The sequence below is a fragment of the Halyomorpha halys genome, unplaced genomic scaffold, assembly GCF_000696795.3.
Source record: "Halyomorpha halys isolate HHAL.00 unplaced genomic scaffold, Hhal_1.1 Scaffold29.1, whole genome shotgun sequence".
In the NCBI taxonomy this organism is placed as follows: domain Eukaryota; kingdom Metazoa; phylum Arthropoda; class Insecta; order Hemiptera; family Pentatomidae; genus Halyomorpha; species Halyomorpha halys.
The window spans coordinates 2,324,889-2,344,167 of record NW_027115892.1 but is presented as its reverse complement, the minus strand read 5'-3'; the positions used below and the strand labels follow the sequence as shown (position 1 = coordinate 2,344,167).

General features: G+C 30.4%; 1 protein-coding gene and 1 long non-coding RNA gene across 11 annotated transcripts in view; one reads left to right on the top strand and one right to left on the bottom strand.

The window, feature by feature from the left end:
- Positions 1-19,279, bottom strand: part of spri (sprint) — a 759,753-nt gene that overhangs the window by 378,981 nt on the left and 361,493 nt on the right. The window lies entirely within an intron of this gene.
- LOC106684296 (uncharacterized) lies at positions 8,590-15,011 on the top strand. Its single transcript, XR_010844983.1, has 3 exons — positions 8,590-8,632; positions 8,845-9,001; positions 14,525-15,011. It is a non-coding gene; the product is annotated as an uncharacterized lncRNA (long non-coding RNA).

Here is a 19,279-nt window from a genome sequence, read left to right as displayed (position 1 = left end):
TTTTTTAGAAACCGATATTCCGATATTATCGGTTACTGAATATCGATATCAAAATATCGGATATCGGAGACAAAATATCGATATTTCGATAATATCGATATCGATATCCCATCCCTAGTTCCAATGCCTTGATCCCATCTCGACAATGAGATTCCTCCAGGCCTGATTTTTTGTAGAAAATCTCCGTCCACCTAGGAAAATTTTCAGCTTGAGGAAGAAATGAAAGTCTGATGGTGCCAAATCTGGTGAATAAGGTGGATGTAGCAACAATTCGTACCTCAGTTCATGAAGTTTTGCCATGGCAATAGCACTTGTGTGCGGGCGGGCGTTGGTCTATAATTTTATTCAAGGTTTATAATTTTTGGGCCAGTAGGAAGATAATCTATCAGCAGAATGCCTTTTGCATCCCAGAAAACTGAGGCCATGACCTTTCCGGGCGAACGTACTGCCTTTGCTTTGGGGGTGACTCAGCATGTTTCCACTGCTATGAGTGCTGTTTTTTCTCTGGAGTATAGTGGTGGATCCAAGTTTCATCTGTAGTCACAAACCAGCTAGATTTTGTTTGGACATTTCCAATCTGTGCGTTTAGGATCCAATATCAAGAGCCGCGGCAGCCATCTTTCGGATAATTTTTTCATTCCCAATTCTTCGGTTAAAATGTGACATACCCGTTCAGATGAAATTCCTACAGCTTCAGCAATCTCATGCACTTGCAATCGACGATTCTCCATGACCTTTTTATGGACTTCGTGGATCATCATTAAAGCTCTCCCGACCAAATTTAAACTCGCTGGTCCACTTGGTTGAATATGAAGGATCAGAGTCCCCCAGTGTGTTCTGAAATTCCTTTACTTTCATACCTTCCTTAAAAATCACTGCTGGAATCTCAGTTTTTTCCATTGTCAAATTGACAAATCACAACGCATAAAACAACAACAAAGTTGTCTATACCACTCACACCACGTGTTCACTCACGAAAGATGTGTGATTATTGTGCGGGAACCTCGTTGCTCTAGCACAGACATCTAGCGGTGATTCCGAAAACTTTTCAAAACACCCTCGTATATCAAAAATATAATAAAATAAATCTGATAAAAAAATAAGTTGTGTACTAGACAAAGAAAATTAAATTTAAGTTAATAAAATAAACATACATTCCCAGCTATATAAAATATTTACATTCTCTTTGGGGAACTCCGAGTGAAGCCCATGTGGAAGGGAAGGACTCCAAGATTTCCCAGCGCTTCCCTCCTAGCCGCGTCATTGGTATTTAGGGCCAATCGAGACTGAGTGAGAGCGATTGAAAATCTCCCTGGCAGACGGTACGTAACCATGCCTAATATTGCCTTTTTGCATATTATAATAAAGAATATACAAATAAATATATGTTTTCTATTCTAATCAAAAGTCAATCTAGTAGTAAAATAAAACTAAGTATCAAGGAAATTTTTTTATGGAGCTTGTAGTGACGAAATCAACGACTCGTCTTAAAAAGTTACATGATTCAATTTTATAATTTGAAAAAAAAAGGTAATCCATCGTTAGTATTATTGCATTAAATTTAGGAAGTACTATTACAAAAACATTTATTCATACTCTCCTTCTCTCTTTTTTTTTTTTAATGCTGTCTTCATTGCTCGGCACGTTTTTAAACAGTTCAAACACCAAGAGCAAGAGTTAAGTGATAATAAATTGTAGTTTTTTAAAATAATTTTATATCAAAAATAAAGATTGTGAGTAAAATAACCAACTTATTTTAGTGAGAAAGGTACAAGAAAATTCATAAATGACTTATACGCAAATACACAATTTGAATTGGTAGAAATGTCAGTTATGAAGTCATTCGGCTTGGAAGTTCATTTCCTGACATTTTCCCCTTTGAATGTGCGAGTTAGGATTCAAGTGATTCAATTAAGATCCAAGTCGAGGATTGAAAGGAGGGTGTTAAAACACAACTCGCAATATTCCAGCTTGATATGTTTTGTTTTACAATTAATTACTCACACGGTTTCAGTTATGGAGTAATATTCTATTTATATAGAAAGATTACTCCAACCAGCTTTCTTGTCTAAATTTCCAAGAAGCGTTTAGATTTTCAATATTGACTAAAAACAAAGATCAGATTCTAGTCGTATATAATATATTCTACGGAAAAATGAAAATTATTAGTAAGGAATCAGACTCCGAAATTACTTAACTGTGTAACGAGATAAATTACGAAGGAAAAAAACTATAATAAAAAGGAGAGCTACGGACACCATAATTAATGTCGTATTTTTCCCTCATTCGACAGTAGAAAAGTGATCTAAATTTTTTACTAATCCTCATTCAACTCTGAAAAGACAGGAAACTGCTCGTCGATTCCGAATTATTGTATAACTTTCTGGACAAACGGTCTAAACCTCCAACTAATTACAAAAGACTCATTTGTATGACAATAATAAGGCCTATCTGTACTTACGGAGTTGAGCTTCAGGGCTCCACTAAACCATTGAATCCCTCTCGTATCCAATCATTACAATCCAAAATCCTTCGTAAAATCCTTAATGCTCCTTACTTTTGTCACAAATCCAGTGATCTGTCAGAACCTCAATGTTCCATATGTTGCCGATTTGGTCAGAAATAGATACTAATACTTTCATGCTAAACTTCTCAACCACCCAAACCCACTTCTTTCTAACCTGGCCTTTCCATCATTTTCTAAAAATCCTCATGAGGGTCTGAAAATAAGATATCCTCGAGATCTTCTCCTATAGAAATGATATTGGAGTTCAATCAATAGGTAGATTCTCCATGTAACTGTTTCATGTCTGTTTATAACAATACAAAATTTACTTGTATATATTTTAATATAATTGTAAATACCAATAATAACTTTTTTTTTGTAAATTCGTTAATGCTTAAAAACCATGAAAACATCGAAATCTCCTAATGGCAATCGTCTATCATCAACTCAATTCGCACAAAAACACTCAAATACAACTTTAGTAGTTGACAAGTTCTTAAAATCCATGAAGAAAAATGGCATGAGTGAGAGCAAAACATCCAAAACCCCCAAAGGCACTATTCCAACACCAATAACAAAATCCATTTTGAACCTCTAACTTAATTTGGATCGTGTGTGGAAGAGGTTAAAATATTTTAAAAAAAATGAATAAATAAATGATGAAGGTACTAGGAATATTATGAAACCTCCAAAATGTAGGTGTATAGACGAATAATATAATAACTCTCCTCTACTTTTATGATATAATTTTTTTTTTTATAAAAATCAACTTTACATCCCAAATTCCAACCCATTTGATATACATAATAGTAGTAGGAAAAAATGTTTTATGTTAGACATTCACGAAACCTCCAAAATTAAGTTTTATGGCCTACGAGTTCTATAATTTTATGGGGAAAAAAATCAACGAAAAGGTGGAGTTTAATATTTTATGAAATTATGGATATAAAAATATATGTTACACGATGAATTAATTATATTTCTAGAAATATAACTGCAGTCCTAGAAGTTATAGGAAAGATACAATCAAACCAGAAACCTGAGACCTAATCAAACCCAGGGGACTGAATACCTTATTTGTAAGATTTACAGGAGCCGGTTTACCCCAATCGGATTAAGGGAAAAAAATACAGCAGCAGATTTAAGGATTCTGCTAAAGCCTTATTTGAATGTAAAATAGAAGGAGTCACGTCGATGCCACTAAAAACCTTTCCGCATTCATTAGGGTTGGTATTTCCGAGGGAGAGCAGGGAAATTAACAGGAAACGGGAAGAAACTTAATGAGTCACGGGTAGGATACGGGGTGTAACTCGCTACAGTAAACGTTACTGTGATTGGTTACTGTTACTGACGGTCCATAACCGCATATTATGGGCCTTACTATCTCCTGAACTCTTTACCAAATAAAATTTAAATCACAAAAATAGCGGGATTTTTATGGATCATTTGGGAATATTGTATAAATGTAATTCAATACAGGATACTACAAGACAATAATTTGTACGTGAAAAAAGTAATGCATAATGTTACCCTCAATGAAATCATTTTTTTTTAATAAGATAGTATTGATTTAATTTTAAAATTAAATTATTTTTCTCAATATTTGTACTTCAGCGTTATTAAGACCATGCATTTGATTGAAGAATAACTAGAAACCTAAACTCCAGACTAAATCTAATTTATTTATCATTTAAACACTCATTCGTATACCATTTTTCGGAATCAAAAGCTCAGGCAGCAACTTAAAACCTATGCTTACTTAATCCCATTTGGCAGAAAAATTATCAAGTGCAAAGAAAAGCAGAAAGGACACCTTAAAAAATTACAACCTTCCAGGGTCTAAAACGTTGAAATTTAACAAACGAAACTTTGATAAACGTGATAAGACTATTTACCGAAAACATTTAAGAAATCTGAGTATTTCTTTTTTTGGTCGTGGAGTGATGTTTTATCTATATTTGAATTTTATTTTTAGACAGTTCATATAAGATGTGCTGCATTTTGTCAGCATGTATCTGATGTTTTTTCCGACCTAATATTATCTCAATTGACCACTGCTTAGTTATTTTAGAGACTTAAGGTTTTGAATTTGAATTCAAATAAATCAATTGTATCCTAATATATTTTTTTATTGGTATCTTATTGTCTTCTAGAGAATTCATATAAAAGAAAATTTAATTAAATACCACTATAGCTTCAATATTATAATATTGAACTTTGGTAAAAAAATATACAGAAAGAATATTTTTACAAATGAGGACAGACTTGAAGAGCTAAAAAATAATTTCTAGCTTCTAAATAATGCGTAACACCTAAAGAAGTAGTGTTAGGTCTTAATAGCAACAAAATGCTTAGATGGAATATAAAACAATTCCACATAGAATTTTTTTTGTAGCAGCCGTATTAAAAATGTAATTAGTATTACTATCAGTATTAAAAATATAATCATATAATCAGTATTAAAAATTTAAATTATTTTTTATTTACCTTATCATTAAATAAATATTATAGGCGATATGCCTAGCGAAGAGTATATAGATATGTCCGTAATTTATTGGTTATAAAATTAGAAGACGACAGTAGATAAATATAGAAATGAAAAAAAAAACAAATACAAACGACATTAATAAAGTAACAATATCAAATTCATTAAAATTAGAGTTAAGTAGAATTGATTTTAACTTTAATGTCCTACCAATGGGTAGTTTCTCTTTCTCTTTCTTACTTCAAATTTACTTCTTGCATTTTATGTACAGTTGTAAATGTCAATAAATAAATTAAAAAAACAAAGTAGACACTGTTAAAACCATTACAAATACATTAGCAACGCACAAATCAGCTTGACCAATCGATGAACCAGAAAATGAGAATTTGTAAAATTGTATTTTTAAGAGAAGTATATTGTAAGATAAATCACACTAGGCTACTTTTTATGTTAGCCCCATATTATAACCTATCTTACTCCATAGGACTAAATGGATTAAGTAAACACATATTGTACGCTATGAATAAATTGTATAAAAATGATTTAATAATAGAATATTTAATTTCCACTGCAGTATTCCTCTAAATCTTCAATATATGTAAATGTAAAAAAAGGTCCAAAAACGTTTTAAAATTATAAGAACATCACTAAATTTAAAAATATCTCAACAAATAGTTCGATGGGAAATTATCTACTAATTTATATCACTACAGAAGGATGATTAGAGATTCTAAAAAAAAAATGAATCTTTTAAAATAAAAATGAAACATAAGATAGAACATTATTTTTTTATTAAATTTTATTTATATATGCTTGCTTGTCTACTTTTGACTGTCAGTGTATTGCTTTTCGAAATATAGAAATAACCAAATGGCACGCCATGTACGAGGAAGGAAAAATTCCCAGCACTATTTATGACTCTTGCTTGGTATTAATACAAAATAAATAATATTAGAGACAATCTCTCATCCATAACCTTTTCTCTATTATTATGACTCCTCTATCAGCCATGCCGGAATATTGAAACTTAATCCACACTTCTATCTGAACCCTCATAATTGAACTAATATGGGGTCCAAACAGAAATGCACCCACCACCTTCTCGTAATGCTATTTTATTATTCTGAATATTAAGCATTATGGAAATTCACAAATGTGCATAGTGCTGACTACGCTTTCATGAGCTTCAGCGTACTAAGGCCCGTAGAGAATGCAATCATGCATGGCTTCCTCTTGAAAGCAACTCATTACCCAGACCTCGATAGCCTATTATAATTTCTTCAGGAGTCAATCTTCTCTCAGGCTGACAATCTAATAACAAGATAGGCTTCTTTAAAATTACTTCGAGAAACATATTTGTCAATCAACCAAAGTTCAGGATAAAATATTATACAATTATAAACTGAAATTATGGAGCGCTATAACCTGACTTAAAAAGGTTAGATACCTTCTAGATTTTTAATTAATCAGTTTTTTCGGCATTTCAAAATTATTAAAAAAAGTACATAATTATATATCAAAAAATTAATATTAAAAAATGCATGAATATTGAAACTCGGTGTTGTAGCCAGAGCCTTTCACAACCGAAGGAAACCCAAAAATCTTCAAACCATACATTAATCTGGTTTTTATACGTTTACACGCATAGATGCATCAAGCTATCTCAAAGTTGTTTTAGACATGTGATATTTCCAAGATGCCGTATCGTGTATTGCGAAGTATCCCATAAAGTTGAGATGTCATAGAACAAGCCTATTAAGGGCATAATTCATTCTAACAATGGTCTAAACACCCGTTGGTTGGTCCGTGGTGCATGCAGTATCACAATCGCTTATGATAGTTTGCACCCAAATTTATAGTTCTCTATCAGACCTATTAGAACGTAGTGTGATCGATTTATAAGAAGCCAGCTGGAGTACTAAGTCTCATAATGCATGAAAGGATGATAAGTTTTTTTTTTTTTGCTCAAGTATTGTAAATCGTTGGGGGTGTCATTTACACGAGACTATTTCTCCACCCTCCATTATTAATTGTTAAACAAAAAAAAAGGAATCTAATTTTTAAAATAACAAAGTAAGGCCCACCAGGCAGACCTGGTATTAAATAAATAAATAGAACTTAAATATACTTTATTGCTTCGATAGAACTACAAAATTTATGTTATTAATTAAGGAAATGTTCTCAAGGAGAAATGCGATTCTCTGAATCTGATTGCAAGACATAGAGTGAATATAAGGCTTCCATAAGGCATAAGACAGCCTTACTGCAGTGGTTGGACTCCGGAGGCTGACTCTAAGGTATTAAAATTTATTGCACTTTTAAAGCAAGGTAATGGGGTTGGACAGTATTGATGGCCACGGTGTGCAATAAACATCACTACGCCCACCAAAGGTTGTGTTGTAAGCCATTGCAATTATTCGGCAGTTTCTGGGAAGGGGAATTCTTTTAAAAGAATACATTCCTTATAGCTACTACTCTAAATAAAATATTTAGAGTAGAACTATTATTATAGAAGTGGATTTATAAAAAAAACAACATTATGTCTAAGTATAAAAAAAGTTGAGAGACCAAATAACGTAAGTTAATAACTGAATCTAGTCTATCTTATCGCTACGTTCATTGTATGTGAGCCTCATGCCGAAATTTCATTATAAACACAAAATCACATTTTAAAAAAAGTGTGTCTATTTAACCTAAAATTTAATTTGACATATGATATACAAATGGTTCATGTATTTTCTAAGCTCATTTCAATATTTATGATGCAACAGAAAAATCTTAATTATAAATAAATAGTACCAGCAAGATTATTGGTTTTAAGAAGCAGGAGAACCTAAAATATACGATAAAAAATCTTTCATTTCGTAGAAAAATTGTTTGAAAGAACTAAATTAATAATTTTTAGCACATTGTAATGTCATCATAACAATTATAATACATAAAAAACAATGTATAATATAGAAAAATAATAATAATAATGAAGGCCTAACGAACCCAAAGGTTCGACACCGATAGCACCAATCACTCATATGTCCTTCAAGTGATGCCCCTCCAAGCCTATTGCTACTAAATCTGTTTTAACGCAATCATCCCATCTACGTTTTGGTCTACCCCTGGGACGTTTACCCGTCGGTTCAGAGCTCATTAACATTTTATGAGTAAGGATCCGCTCGTTACTATGCTGTACAACGTTACCTTATCTTATACGCCGGAATGCTATGACTTGAATTATATTTATTATAATTAATTATATATGTCATATAGTTATATTATATTACATTTTACAGTTATATTATTATAAAATATAATATTTTATGATAGTAAAACTATAAAATATTTTATTTACAATTTTAAGCAATAGTTAAAAAATCTACTCTGAACTTCAGTAAATAATGTGAGTATCAATTAATTGTTGACATGTTAATTTATTTAATAAATTTTAATTATACAGAATGAGTTAAAGCGGAATTTAATAATAAAACATGAAATGAGCACACGATATCTTAGTTCTTATCTAAATAGAATCTATACAGTTACAAATCACCCATAGTAAAATTAAATTAATATTATTGATTTATAGTTTGCATCATATGTTATGCAAAGATGAAGGTGAACTATTATGTATCTAACCTTTAATGGTTGTAAGCATTTTATTTTATTTTATTTTTTTACATATGATATACAAAATTAAACTAAGCCGGAAGAAATTCTATCAACAACAATCATTTCTCGTTTTTTTCATGTTAACCTATTTACAGTATCATATGTGTATTTTTGTTTTGTTTTTCATATGTACTAAAGAAAAAAAAAGGAAATAAGAAAAAAATGTGATTATTTTCATTTTTTTACGCAGGATGGTTTTTTTTCTATGAAACATAAGCTTCTGTGACTTTTCTTAATTAATTCAAACAGAAAATAGGATGACAGAAGAATTCTCTTCATTGAAAATCAGAACTGGAATTAAGAGCCATGAATGGAAGCAATATAGTAAAATACTGTGGCAGGATATGGTAATATAAATCTTCCTTAATACTTATGTTAACTTGGAATTGTTAACAGTAACAATAAAATAAGAAGTTGAAAACTTACTTTAAAGAATTGTAGAGCTGGTAGTAAAATAATTTGAACTCACCTGAAAAAGAAAAAAAAATAGTGAGCAAAGTGTTAAAGTTTTATTAAAAAGAAAAATTGTATTTCTATAATATAAATTATGTAAAATACTATAATTCTAAAGTATAAATTATGAACTAGGTTAATATATATATACGTTTCATAATTTTTTACCGATTTGGGCCAGAGCAAGCCAGTGCATATGGCAATATTAACGATAAATTTGGTAACTTTGTAACAGCAAAGAGAGGTTCATGATCTATTGATAACAGTTAGCATCCATTATCTATTCATAAACTCAATATCGTGAAGATTATAATTCTAACTTTCGGTGCTATTCTCAAAAATCTCTTGACATAAAATACGCATTATCAATGACCGGTAAATATATATCCTCTTGATTTAACGGATTCAGGAACATAATAATATAAAAAAATCCTGTGAATTTACTGAATACCTCTGCAATATTGGGATTTGGGATATTGGGATTGCAATTCTAAATACCAGTAAATCTATTTTTTTAGTATTTTTTTATGGGTTAGTCCTCTCTAAGATGAGCAGGATTTGTGGACCAGGATTGTACAAAAACAAATAAATATTCCAATTACTATAATTTGAAACAAGGAAATGAAATTACAATTTTGATTAGTATTTTCAACTTCTTGATAAATCACTGTAATTATTATACATGTCCAAAATTATTAATTATATACTAGTTGTAATTAAAACTAGTAAAATTAAATTGGACTATAACCAGTAATTGAAATTATTTTTTGCTCTACTCTGCTATATACTAAAAGGATTTGCTTGTACAAGACATTTTAGTAATATCATAATTTCATTTCATAATAAAGCATAAATCATTTCCTTTCCATAAAAATTTATACATATTTATAAAATTTCAAAAACTAGATTTGTTGGACCTTATCCTAATAATTTTAAGTTTTATGACTTTTATTTTTAATGACCAACTTTCCATAAGTTCACAGGGAGAAGCAATTGGAGTTATTAAATGTAATTAATGTTGAAGTATGTATTAAATGAGTCACTCCTAAGTGGTCATAGATTATAAAATAAATATTCAAATAAAAAATAATGAAAGCCAGGATGAACCTTGACGACTTCTGTCAATTTTTTCGGGTTATAGAAATATCGATTCTTATAGTGCAAGAGACAGGAAGATAAAAAGGGAGTTATTTCACCCCAATTTTTGATTACTTTAATGAAAACTACATATGGTTACTAGTCAAAACTGATGAGTCTGCCAAGTATAGGTAGGGGGAATAAAAAATGGCGGCTGTTTAAAAACCTTAAAAAACATTCATTTTTCATTCGGAGCTCAATATCTTAAAAACTACCAACAACACAAGAAAATCTAAAAGATCATTATTTAAAGAAGAGTAAATTTGCTAAAATGAAAGCACTAATAGAGCTATTTACGTCCAATAGTTCTCGAGATAAAGCTTTAAAAAGCAATATTTCTAAAAAATATTAATAGTTAATTAATTTAGTTTGAAAGTTAATCTCAGGAGCTATGTGATGTCTATTAGCACTCAAATTATAGCTAATTTAATGTATTATAAAGTAGTTTATGACCTTTACCTTTGTAGGAATAGTAGTTTTCATGATATTTGCTAAAATAAATTGATATATAGTTGTCTGGAGAATAAGTTTGATTTATGAAAAACTTTATTTCAGAAACCATAGGACGTACAGACGTTTACCAGCAATCAAATTAAATCTAGTTAAATTTACTATAAACTAGTTTTTAACGTTTATCTTTCAATGAGTAGTAGTTTTTATGATATTTGACATAATAAATTCACAAAATGTTTATTTCCGGTTGTTCATATAAAATGTTTGATTTTTGAAAAAATATATCTATCTCTAGATCAATACGACGCACATATGTCTGCCAGTACTAAAAATAAAGGAAATTACCCTTGCTATAAAGTAGTTCATGACACTTATCTTCGTAGGGATAGTAGTTTTTATGATATTCGCATAGGAATATAAATTTGGCAAATGAAAATTTATCCGAACAACTATAAATCAATTTATTTTAGTAAATATCATGAAAAATACTACTCCTACGAAGAAAAATATAAAAATACTTTATAGCCCATTAAACAAGCTTTAATTTGAATGCTAATATTCATCTGTACATCAAATGGTTTTTGAGATATAGATTTTTCAATGTAACTTCTGATCTTTCAGTACGTTCTGTGTAACATTCTTGTGAAATTTGCTTTTTAGAAAGCTATATCTCGAGAACTATTGAACGTATAGCTCTATTAGGGCTTACATTTTAGCAAAGTTACTTCACTTTAAATGATGTTCTCTTAAATTTTCTATTGTTGTTGGTAGTTTTAACGATATAGAACTTCGAATGAAACATTAATTATTTTTAACTTTTTGAAACAGCCGCCATTTTTTATTCCCCCAACGTATACTTGGCAGACTCATCAATTTTGACTAGTAATTATATATAGTTTTCATTAAAGTAATAAAAAATTGGGGTGAAATAACTGCCAGTTTACTCCTCTTGGGCTCTTGTACTATTATAGAAAACAGAGTTTTCTGTTAGGGGCCGTCTGTACCTGAAGGAGTTGAGGTATAGGTCTTAGCAACCTTGGAACTGCAGCAACACTGGTTCGAATCCCACCAGGGGTTCGACTTTTATTTCTGTGGTGGTCCAACGAAATGCGAACAGGTTTGCACCTATGTTCTTACATAACTACGAGTTAATAAAAAGTTCCAACACAAGTTAAACTTTTCATTAAATTGGCAGGCACGTGTGCAGTACTGGGTTCCGTTCCAAATCCTGTTCCTGGCGTGTGCACGCCAGTTTAATAATGGTTAGGAAATGTTTTGGAACAATGTCCATCATTTTTCCAAATCACACATTAGTTTGTGTTCCTTTTGAACTTATCTTTATTCATTATTTCAAAACCGATCATTAAAAAGTTTAATTTGTTCCAAAAGCCACCTATTTCAAGGTTAAAATGCCACTTAATTAATATTACAATCAACCATGATCTATTGCAATATTTACTACACATGAAGAAATTTATAATTAAAAAACAATTTCTTTTAATATTACAAACCGTATAGATTTAATGATATCTTAGAATAAATATTATCGTTCAACACGACTAAAAATAATGAAATGAAAAACTAATTTGAAAAATTAAGTCATATATCAAGAAAAGAAAAAAAAAAAACGTTTTAAATGTGTGATATAATTTTATCAATTAAACTAATAAAAAAATGTAAAATGATCTATTTCATATTTTTCGATTTGTGGTTCTATAAGAGATCTGAATAATTATTTGCATTCGGGTTTTCGTAAAATAGCAATTCAGAGTAACAGTAGAGCAATGTTATAACCATTTATAATTAAAATAAATTTGTATAGAGCTTAGAGGGACTAAAAAAAATGATGTAAAAAAGTTAGTTGAGATGAGTCTATATTTATTTTAGCTATTGTGATTTTAATTTATAATACCAAAATTATCTATCGTTTGTCTCTTACCATGTACATAGTTATCGATTAAAAAGTCATTTTCTCATCGATATAAGTTTTGCACATTATGGATCAATGCATGTTCAAACGATTGACAGAGAATATCAGAACTTCACAATTGCAATACCTAAATTCGTAAATTATACATTAGTAGGAACTTTCATTCAATTTTAAATTTGTAGACAAAAACATTTCATGGGCATAACAACACTGGAGATGTCTAACCTTTCATTTTTTATAACCTTAGAGGAAGGAGCTTATGACATCGACAGAGTAAAATTAACTTAGCCAATCATTAACTCCAACTTTAAGAACAGATGTTCTTCTGTACGTAATAAATCATGAAGTGGGATATAATGGACCCGCATGGGCCTGCAGATAATGCGGGTTCGTGATTGACTCGGGTCTACTTGACTTCATCTTGGCTGTCATAATGTCGAAATTAAATTTATAATAAAGGGATACGTCCGAGTACTACGTATTTTCAACAGGTATCATACATTTAGACGTACACCACATCAATTAATATAAAAATTGAGTCTGGTGAAAAGAAAGACCGATGAGCATTCACCTCAAACCAGGAGCCCCTCCAAATTATTTTTGATTTCTGCTTTTAAGTCAAGTATTCACAGTGAAGTATTACTAAAAACCATATCAACATAGTATGATAATGGAAGATAGAAAACATTTATTTCGGCTACTTATTATGCTTGAAGACATTATATGGATACCTTGATATTAAAAACTAACCACCTTAATTTTTTTTTTAAATATTTTATATTTTTTAATATATATGACAGTAACTAAGTATATTTTAATCAATTGCAGCTGGCGTAACCTGTTTAAAACATTTATTTGTAGAAATGTAAATGAAAACGTAATTCTACATCAGTCATGCCTATAGTAATTTTAACTAAAAAATGTTTTGGGGAAGTTTTGAAAAGATTTTGGCTGCTAATTAATTACCACATTATTTCCCCCGAAAATCGACAAACCGTAAAACGTTTCATGATTGCAATATATGATTTAACTTTATACATTTTTCAGCTAAGGCCAATGAAGAAAGGGGAATCGATTTCCGTTATGAAGAAACTACTAAGAAAATAAGCCGAATTCGATTTCGGGTTTCCATGAACATTTTTGATATTAACAGGGGAAAAGAGATACATAAATTTATAATACATTTCAAACTACAAAACAGTAATGCTAAAATGCAAAAACTATTTCAACAAAAAATTTAAGTAAACAATGAAAAAAAAAAATTTACTTCAGTATTATTTGCACAGAAAACTTCTGAATTGTGCTTAAAAATATGGTCTAGATCGCACATCCTCTATTTAAAAATAGTTTTAATTGAATTCTTATTGTTGAATCTTATCAAATGTAATAATAGATCTACTAAATCTAATAGATACGTTTACGAGAACTATAAAATATATATATGTAATAAAATATTTGTAAGACAATTTATGTCATCTCATATCGATACAATTTTTTTTAATATTTTCTTATATCGATATATATGTTAAAAGATAAACTAATACCCTGACTGTGATCATATCATAACCTTGAAAATGTCCATGCCAAAATTAAGTCAATAAAGCTTTTTTTAAAAATAATCAGGAAAATAAGAAAATAAAGGATAAGATGGTTGAGATAAGCAATATAGAAAAAACAGAGTTTGGAGGCAAAGTAAAGCTGATTAGAAAAAACCGAAACATATGTTTTTAGCTTCTTGTGGAAAAAGCAAACATAAAAACCTTCCATTTTTTTTCCCCATAAGCAATGATGATTTTAACTGACAATTAAGCTTAGGAAAAAAAGGGTATGTTTCCAGATATTACGTGTGATGAGTGCGCCTGTATTCGGTTAAGGAAATGTCTGATATGTTGCGTAGATCTGAAGGTAGGGTGCATTGTATCTGCAGTAATAGAAATACTCGTTGGCGGAGGCTACTTGGGCTACGGAGTCCTGAAGACTTTGAACCAAGGTACAGGAGAGTGGGAATCCGCCTTCAGGAGTCTTGTCATCGTAGGTAGCATCCTCACATTCTTGGGCCTCCTCGCTCTCATCTGCACATTGATCACGGGCACTCAGGAAAAGTGGCTATGCCTTGCCTATGTGCTTCATATTCTCCTGGGCTGTGTCCTCGGGCTCATCGGTTTGATGGTATATCCCTATAAGAAGATGTACTATGCCGACGTGTTCATCGCCATCGAAATAGTTCTTGCGGGATGGACAGCCCTAGTTATGAACAGTTACCGTCTCAGCGTAACGAACTGGGAACCGAACAAGGAATCACCACCGACTTAACAAAGATAAAAAGTAGAACTTCCGATTACATAAGAAAAAAAGAATTAAAAATAAATAAATTGTATTTTTCATTTTTTTTGTTTTATTTTAACCAATAAGATTAGCCGGATTACTGATCAATTTTTTTGATTCTGTATTGAGTAAAAACAACTTTAAAGAGCACCTTTAAAGATAGGTGATAGATTATTAACAACTCAAGAGGAAATTAATTTTTAATTTTGGTTAGGGGACCCTATATTTGTTGCGTGTTTACTAAGCCTGAAAACGTAGTTGACAAAGAAAGTAGTAGGTTTGTGGAATTTTCTAATGAAGTTATTTTCTGGTTTTCCCTTATCGTAACATACAGAAGGTTATAATTATCTACTGCCTTGTTTCAAGGTGAGTCAAATCTAGCATCAAATTGGCGAACGCATGCGGAATGCATGAGAGAAACCTTAAAGCCTCGAGTAGCACTTCAACTGTACTCAACATTGTACTCCACAAGTTATGATAGTTTTGATTTGTGTTGGAATCAACGTATTTGATAACCAAATAAGGCATTAGGTAAAAAAAACATGGCATTTGAAGTTTTTTATGCATTGGATTTTTTGCCAACATCTGATTCCTAAAAGCTGATTTCATACAATTTTAAAAGAATATGTAGGAAATTTCTTTTCTTTATTTTTTATAAAGAATATTATTGGTATTAGGTTATCATGAGTGAAAGTTGGTTGGAGGTAAAACATTGTAACTGAAAAAGATGGCCGCCCGACACAGTCTGTTTCCTAATGATCAAAAATATTCAATTCAACATTTAAATGTCAGCAATAATTTAAAAGGTTATTCATCAAATAATCATTTTACAGTTTAATGATTATTTGATGAAATAATATAAATAGGCTATTAATAATGTTATGAACATTCAATAACATAATAAACATTAAAATAAAGAAATATATTTCTGAAATAATGTTTAAAATCTATTAACACTGGAGATTACACTACTTTACACTGAGAAACTTTACAACCATTGTAGCAACTTTCCATGGTATAAGCGGTATGGCAATTACAGTCATGTCATGTCAGTATTTACTGTCTTGGAAGCATTATCGCCCAAGATTGCATGCTAGTTGACAGAAAATGTAGCACCAATGAAGCTAGTGTCACGTTAAAACAAGTTTGCGTCGTAACAAAAACTTCAATTCACATTAAATGTCAGATCCCGTTTTATTCTACGGAATGCCTCAATTATTGTAAAACATGGTATCTAAAACATAACAAGAACTCTTACTTCCATGAAAAACATGGTTCCTAGAAGTACCTCTCCTGTATCATTTGTTTCTACATCCACAAATGTTATGATTAGCACCTAATAGAAGTTTTCTTTTTCAATGCTTTCAAAACTGCATAAAATAATTTTGTGATTCTCGATAGAGCAAAGTTCTAAATATAATCCTCAAAACAAAACAATAGATTTGTCAAAAAATTTTGGTTTTTAGCAGGTACGACTGAATTCCTATATATCTTATTATTTTTAAAGATAATTTCGTAGTCATTGTTGGACACAAAGAAGACATAGGATATCGTATGCTTATTTGGAATTTTGAATATATTTGTTAACAGGTTTTAAGAATCACCTATATATCTTATTTTTGTTTTTTAGGGATAAATTAGTAGTCATTGTTAAACCCAAAGAATATATAGGATATCGTACGTTTTATTTGAAACATTTTCTCAACGCCAGAATCAACAAATCAGTTATAATTGTATCGATAAAAGATAAGACACGCGAAAAGAAAGGGGCCCCTATATGGTCATTCGGATGTTTTCTCATATCAATTTTAATAGATAGATAGTTTTTTTAAGCAAATTAAACATCTCCCAATAGACATTAGTGTTAACTATTACTTTTCAATCAAATTTAGAGACCTAGATATCCTCAGAGCGAAATTATATTATACATAATATCAAGAATATTATATAAGTTTGGGAAACAAAATTGCAGCGAGAATACCAAAGTTAATTTTTTTTTTGACCTTGTAGATGTTGAACGCTGTGATTGAATTTCGATCGTAAAATATAATTTTAATCAGCCAAAATCTGAATAACAAAATTCAACCCGATTTTTAACATTGGGGTTTTACATTACCTAGGCAACGGTAGCAAGCTCCTTGGTGCATTCAAATCAAAAGTCGATACAATCATCAAATATGTAACTTTCTTAAAGTTTTTCAAATGTTGTATATTTATTCATGTATATAACCGATTCACACCTTTTATTTTTTTATAACAATTACCAGAAGAAAGAATGCTATGATGAAAACTAAAACAAAAAAGTAAAAAAAAAGATCCGATTTGGAACAATATTAATAAACATATAGTAAAGTTTGGATCCATGTTTATTTAAAAATTATTTTTTCAAAGTTTCCATGGTAACCGTATCTGATGAAAGCAAAATATAAAATAAGCAGGCCCTGTTGGTCAGTAACTGTTGATCACTGCCTTGGAAGTTGAAATTATAAATTATGGTAACCCTTATGCTTTGAATGTCCAATAAGGCTGGATCTCAATTAATTATTAATTTTAAATTCCAATAGTTCTCAATTTAATTCGTTCCAAATGTAAACAGCATCTGTTGAGGCTAATAATATCTTGTTATGTTATTTCGAAAGAATGGTTGACAAATTATTTTTTTTTATAAAAATCTTTTTCCTTCTTAAAATAAATTAACGCAACCGTCTTTAAAATATATATATAATATTTATTTCAAGAAGTGTTCATTAGTTGTTAAATTACTTTAATGGAGCGACTAAGTTTGGCAAAAAAATCTTAAACTATTAAACCGGCGGAGTAGGAAAGGAAAGTTGGATGAACAAAAAATAAGTATAAAATTCGGCTACACAATATGATGCCTTTCTCATTATCATAATTGGCGCTCCCCTTTATACGTATACAAAGTCTTGTACCAGTTGGGAACAGAGCTCTGTCATCATCTTCTATCAACATTAATAATGAAGGGGGTCCGATCAGACGTGCATTACATTCTGATTAAAAAAGAAGACATCACATAAATTGATTACAGTATTATCCATATATTCAATCTTCAAAGGTTGTAAAAGACTTCACTTCCACTTCAAACCGAGTGTGGGAACAGCACTTTTCTTAAGATTGTCGTAACTAAAAAGAAAATCTTATAACCACATAAACTTGAATAAGAAAAAAAGTACCTCTTTTTAATTTAATTGACTAAAACTACATCTTTAAACAGTATAGTATAAAATGATCAAAAATTAAAATAGATATTTACAATGAGGGCTAGCAAACTTTTCCCAAAAAGTTGTTCTCCCTGGAACTGATAATTTAGAGTTAAAACAATTCCATTACTAAGGAAGAACATGTTTTTATGTTTTCCTTCTGTATCTCAATTATCGTCCATTAAGCCCCCTTAGTTATTTCTGTCAGCGTACCTGACTTGCACTTCACTTAGAACTCTTGTTATAACAAACCCTATATTCATTGTTTCTTTTGCACTGAAAGGAAGCATTCCATGATAACTGTTAAATCACGGTAAGAACAATAAGCAGAATTATCCACTAGACGTATTTAGCCGGAGAAAAATTGTATAACTATTTTCATTCAATCATTTAATGATTTTTTCTTGATTAAAATATATGACCCTTATTTTTTTTTCTTTCAATTGTTCAAATTGAACTCTATTCCGCAAGCATAATAATTACGTTGTCACCAGTTTTATTTTTAGTTTCTTTTAAAGCACTTATATTATTATTTGTAATTAGTAACTGAGCATTTGAAATCAATTTTTTAATTTAAAAAATGACGCCTGAGCCCAGCTTCCGTTGGGCTGGAAGAATCAGGGCGCGCCATGACCGAAGACACGAGGACCTGATTTGCAAGGACCGAATCCGATCCGGAACGAAGAGTTCAGTCATGCAAAGGGGTTCCCTTAGCTAATTGTACTCAACTCAGCAAATTATTCTTAGCTGCTGAGTTATTTTTTTTTTTTTAGAATATTATATAGCTCGTTTCATGAATATTATGAATTAATAATAATTAGTTAAATTTGAAAATCTTAATTAGCAATAATAATTTATAGTAATATTACTGTGGTACAAAGATGAAGAGATGTATATCTAGACTAATATGAATACTCTAATTTCAGTCCTATTTAGACAATTATTTTTGTGCTAACTGACCTTATATTAGGGATGGGATATCGAAATATCGATATTTTGTTTCCGATATCCGATATTTTGATATCGATATTCAGCAACCGATAATATCGGAATATCGATATTACCCTCCGATAATATCGGAATATCGGTTTCTTAAAAAAAAAAAA